This window comes from Salvia splendens, chromosome 12, assembly GCF_004379255.2.
Source record: "Salvia splendens isolate huo1 chromosome 12, SspV2, whole genome shotgun sequence".
NCBI classification, from domain to species: Eukaryota; Viridiplantae; Streptophyta; class Magnoliopsida; order Lamiales; family Lamiaceae; genus Salvia; species Salvia splendens.
The window spans coordinates 23224983-23230982 of record NC_056043.1 but is presented as its reverse complement, the minus strand read 5'-3'; the positions used below and the strand labels follow the sequence as shown (position 1 = coordinate 23230982).

General features: G+C 45.3%; 1 long non-coding RNA gene across 1 annotated transcript; it reads right to left on the bottom strand.

The window, feature by feature from the left end:
* Positions 1 to 1308: 1308 nt before the first annotated feature.
* LOC121758148 lies at positions 1309 to 1758 on the bottom strand. The gene is made up of 2 exons (XR_006041353.1): positions 1642 to 1758; positions 1309 to 1541 (listed from the first exon to the last, which is right to left on the bottom strand). It is a non-coding gene; the product is annotated as an uncharacterized LOC121758148 (long non-coding RNA).
* Between the last annotated feature and the right edge of the window lie 4242 nt (positions 1759 to 6000).

Below are 6000 nucleotides of genomic sequence, written 5' to 3'. Positions count from 1 at the left end.
GCTAGCCTATTTATAGGCATAGTCCACTGCAGGGGTGAACAGTGATGATGGATGTCATCATTGTGGATTAGAAACCGCCGAGCGTTACAAGGCGTTACAAACCGTTACGAGAGCTGAGAGGTTGATCCTGGACGAACGTATCAGGACACGCTGAGAGGTTGATCCTGGACGAACGTATCGGGACACACTACGCGTCTAGGTTCGCTCACGACGTGGACTTCATCACGTGTCAGCCACGTTGGCTTTACCGCGTCATACTGACAAGGTGTCATCCCGCTTGGCTCGGGCTCGGGCTCGGGCTCGCGGCGGGGCGCCCGTGTGGGCTCTACAGCCCATCTTAGTCCACTATAATTATTACATGGAATAATTCTTCTTATTAAATACTTAATTAATAAGGTTGTAATTTCCAATGTGGGATAATTAACTATCTTAATTAATCACATGGCTTCTCTCATAGCTTATTTAATTAGTTTGTAATTTTATACAACTTTAATCCATTATTTCTCACTCACCGGGAATCGGATTTGAGAAAATTAATATACCACGGTCATCTACTCCGAACGTAGATTGACACTATATCATTATATTTCATAAAATTAAATGTCTCGTTAAAATTATAATTGGTCAAAATCCTTTGACCGGGCCTAGATTCCAACCGTTATGGTATAGTGCCTGATGGTCTATCTCAAGTATTCTCAACCATTACGCTAGAAATTATTCGATCACTATTCGGTCAACCACTATTCGAGAATTTATCATCGTGACGCCAATACTCACATTTAGAGATGCCCACCGGTTCCGGTTCCGGCGGTTAACCAGCAAACCGGAACCGGCGGTTCCGGTTCCGAATCGGAACCGTGGCAAATTTCCCGAACCGGAACCGTTACAAATCGGGTCGCGGTCCGGTTCAGGTTCAAGTTTTTTCGAACCGGAACCGTCACCGAACAGGCGGTTCGGGACGGTTCGGAACTGTGACGCCCCGGATTTTTAATCGTTTTATCAGATTCTTTTAGCGCGATTAATGTCCGTATGAACGAAGGATATCTTGTTGTAATCTTCGACGTCGAATCGAATTAAGTATTTTGTTGAGGAGGAAAGTTTAAGTGCAACAAGGATTTCTATTTAAATAGCAAGATTTTAAATAAGAGATTATTGGAATTGGTTGAAGAAAAAGCAAATACAACTTCATGAGATAATTGGTATACAAAAGAAAAGGGTGCAAGAATAAAAGTAAATTGTGATACTTTTATAAAGGAAAAGTGAGTGCATACAAATAACTCTACATCCAAATGTCTAATGAAGAATAAGAATACTAATAGTACAATACAATACAAGTTGTACAAGTTTTCACATGTGAAAGAGACTTCACATAGCTACACTACCTCCTCCATTCCATCCTTTCAACCCTAGTAGAAAAAGCTAGAAGCTATTTATTTTGGTAAGAAAGCTAAGAAGATGCAGAGGAATCCTTTTCTCTTTCCCCATCCCCTCTCTTCTCGGTTCCTGCTCCCACCAAACATCAAGAAGGACAGCCTTTCCACCTGCAAAATTTTAGCATGAACTTGGGGATTAAAATTTTGACACAAAGGATAAAGGTGGGACACAAGCTCAAAGAAGAAATAATTGGCAAGCAAGGACAACCAAAGGTGGAAGTAAGGACTCCCTTTCACCAAGGCTCAAGCAACCGCCAAAGGACTTCCTCCCCTCAAGAATTTCACTAATCTAGGCATGGAAGCCTCCCAAGGATCAGCCCTCACTAGCCAAGGCTTTGGCCTATAAATACCGCCCTCCCCTCCCCACTCCACACACATAATTACCAAAATCTTGGAAGGCAAAGGAGTGCAGCGGAGTAGGGAGCGGCGGAGCGGAGCAGCGACAGTGAGAAGGGCAGGCCGAAAGAGTTCACCGAGCAAGGTAACTCGATAACTCACTCGTGCATCATATAGACAAATAAGATAGCACAAGAACATAGATTTGCTCAATGTGATTCTTCGCAATTCATAAGCAGTCACAGTAGGGAGACCCCCCCCCTCAAACAATGAACAACTTGGGATAGATAAAGCTACTGCCCAACTTCCCCTCAAAGCACAATAATCATTGGAACAAGGATTGATATAACAAAAACATTAGCAAGCTACTGTCCAAACTCAAACTTGGAATGAATCACGAAATGGTGAAAGGGGAAAAGGGGAAGGGTGACTTAGCTTGGTGTGTAGGGCCGTCCGACGGAAGCCGAGTGACGGCGGAGCTCCGGAAACTCCCGCGGAGCAGCTGCATGCCGCGGCAGGGGAAGGAAGGAGGAGGCGACGCCTCCCCTCCACTGGCCGACGGGTTTGAAGGGAGACGGGACGGCGACGCGGGGGAAGGCGAAAATTCGTCGGTCGCCGGGAAGGAGAAAGAAAGAGATGAAGGAGGGAGCGTGAACTACTCTTCCCAGATCGGGAATCTCAATTTGATGAGGGAGAAAGAAAAGAAAATGAGATGTTGGGGGAGTTGACTTTGGTAGAGGGAGAGAGTGGGTTACGATGGATAGAAGGGAGTATGGAGAATTTTGGGCCATTTAAATTATTTGATTTGGGCCCAGAATTTAATAAAAGAAAAGAGGAAAGAAAATGGGTTTTTTTTTTTAGTTGGGCCTTGGGAGAAAATTATTGTTGGAGGGAAATTAAATTGGTGCTTGGGAAATTTATATTATTTTGGAAAAGGGATTAATTTAAGGAATTAAGCTTGGAGCTTAATTAAATTAATCTCTAGATAAATTAAGTGTCCCAAAGACGTGAAAAGTTAAGCGGAGATGCGAAGGGCCGACCGGCGTCGCCCCGCGACGCCATGGGCGGCCTTAAGAAAAATCTTAAGAAAAGATCTAAGAAAGGGATTTTCCGAGAATCCATATTTTATTAAATAAGCGCCCAAAGAATTATTTAGAGAAAATAGAATTTCTCCAAAGTTAGTAAAGTGAATAAATAAACTCTGCGGAGTAGTGAAGCCGGTGTAGGATTAAGAGAATCCTATAAACCGAGACAAAGATAGTTGCTATCCAATAGGATGCATGCATTCTTTTTCTCAGAAGGAATAGTTTGAGTACTAATTAGCGTGTTACGCTATTTATTTCTAAAGGAGAAATTGTTCAAGAGGCAAGAAAGGCCGAACGAGGAATTGTTAATTGGAGATAAGCATAACAGGTGGGCTTTCTTTTAATATCCAGCACTATAGTGTGGATATAAAGCAAATGTTTTGAAGTTATGAAATATCATTTCTGAAAAATGAAAATGTGATCATCTCTTTCAAAGTTGTTGTCATGCCATAAAATAATTGTTTTTGAGACCTGTCTGAAAGGGGCTATATGCCGAGACTTTTGGCGATGCCGAAAGGTTAGTAACGAATTCGGTTCCCTATAGGACCGCAAATCCTATTCGGAAAAATGTGCACAAGAGCTGTGAGCCATCCTAGAGAGAGGTTGGCCGGCGAGGGTGTTCGTTGAAGGTGGCCACCTTCACGACACACTAGTTTCTCAGACATGGTAGAATATGAAAGAACTTAGACTGCAGTCGGACTTGTAAGATCACAAAAGAATTTAGTATGCTCGGGCCTTTTGAGAAAACCCCGCGTGATACTGTGGATGGATGACAACTTATATTTGTATGTTTTGTTTTCGGCACGTGTCCACTGAGTACTCCTGTACTCAGCCCTGCATGTATTTATAAATGTGCAGGTTGAACGCCCAGAGAGAGGAGAATTGATCGGAGTCGATGCTAGTAAATAATCGTGTGGATTCCCAGGCGATTCGTGTCCTCATACACGAAGTCGTTCAGTAGGGACCTAGTCCGCTGTGTTTTGTTAAATGAGAATAGAAATGTCTCATCATCGAACTCTGATTCATTTGACTTGTTGAATTACTCTGTTTTGAGAAATTGTAACCGAATACTTGGTTCTTATTTTGTGATATCCATCATTTGGCTTCGGCAAGTTCTTCAGATTCTACCCCCTTTCTATCCCCGCTTCTTTAATCCCCCATTAGTCGCGAATTACTCAATCTCGTTATCCTTAACGAGAATTGGGTCGTGACAGAGTGGTATCAGAGCCCTAGTTTCTTTCCGGCTCTGCTATCCACACACTTCTTCAGTCAAGATCTAGACTCGTTCACTAGATCCTTTCGAATAATCGACTCGATCAATGCTCCTGGACATTCAACCGAGGTGAAAGTTAAAGAAGTGAGATTTTGAGGTCGCTAGAACCAAGTGCGACGAGGATGCCCTCCTGATAAAGGAAATAAAGAAGAATCGAAGGGAAATAAGAACTTTCCTAGAGAATGTAGTTCAAACTGGGACTACGAAGGATGAACTATAAATCCTATGGTTGCTTTCCCGAGCAATCGATTTTTTTTTAGATAGATGATGCATCACAAAGTTGAGTATGAAAGTGTGAGCCAAGGAAACACGACTTTTAGCCAGAAAACCAACGCCCAGTGCGTGAGAGCACAAGAGGGGCAACTGTTAAGACAGAAAGACAAGGAACGGTGCTATAAGGAATTAGCACAAGATGGATCCTCACGGTGACCAAGTCACTCGTTTAAATCCAAAGAAATTGGTGTTCTTCACCACAAAAGCCTTACGGAACAATAGTTTGAGATGAGAACTTAGTCTAATGACGATAGATCACAGTATAGTGGCTCCAGTTGGTGATACCTTAGACTCGCATGCATCGCCTTTACGTTCTTTACGTTTTCTTACGACTGCACTCTCTGACTCGGGATCCACCTCCGTGCAGATGGAGGGACGGGACCCAGCCAGACCTACGCTTGATGCTTACGAGAGCCTAGCGGAGTACTTGCTTCGTGCATACCGATCTTACCGCCCGTATGACGGAGAGGGCATACTGCCGATTCTGTGCCGATTCTACGTGCTGTGGGAAAGGACCCACGAGTATGGTACCACCGAGCTTGATGGCATCCACCAGCTGATCTCTGTACTTCCCGATGAGTGGAGGGTCTGGGCCGCTTGGATGTCCAGTAGCTACATTTACAGGAGGGTCGATACCCAGGAGATGATTGGGGACTTTCGCGGCTTTATATCATTCATCTTCTTACAGTATGTCCATTTCCAGGACGTTCCACCTGTTGCGGAGGGCGACTTTCCACCACCCCCACTCCAGTGGAGCATGTCGACCCCTCCCGAGGGCAGCACCTTGGGCCGCCACGACCACGAGGCAGGACCGTCCCGGCATCCAGGGACGCCAGAGCCAGAGAGAGCTAGGCACGATCCAGAGGGGCGAGGCAAGGCCCCGATGGTGGTTGCCGACGAGGATGAGAGTCCGGGAGAGGTCCGGATGACTCACCCCATGGTAGCTCAGGAGAGGGCCCCGGAGAGGGTGAGACAGGCAGTCAAGGCACCCGAGCCACCACCAGCTCACCCCTGGGTGGAGGACCTCCGCGCCAGGTTCCGTCAGCAGTCGGAGGAGAGGATGGCTTGGCTGCAGGCCATCCGCGCTGAGATGGACCTAGAGGAGGTCCTGTTCCCGATGGTCGCAGCTCCACCCCCAGCGCTCGAGGATATGCCAGGGGCGGCACTTGAGGATCCTATCCTGGTTGTGGATAGTGATGATGACTTTGAGGGGAGTTCAGGATTGAGCTCTCTAGGATCAGACGAGGAGCGGTAGGTGACTTGTACCATCAGAACGTCTTAATATGATGGCGTTCTGATGTAGTGTTTCTTTTGAGATTGGTAGTAGATTTCTTTTGGATTAGCACGTAAGACCCGAGCTGTTAGACGGGCAGTGGCTAAGTACTTTTGGTGATGTTCCGCAGTATAGGAGCTTCATGATGCGTACTTGGATGTACGTTCTTTTGTAAAAAGACCTTTCGAGGCAAACTTGTTTGATGGTGTACTAGACTTGCGATTATGTATGATCTCCTTATCTTGAAGAGCGGTGTTCGTTTATATCTTAAAAATCCAAGCTTTCCGTTTAGCTATCATGTATGTTGTGTACGTAATGAGAAAATTT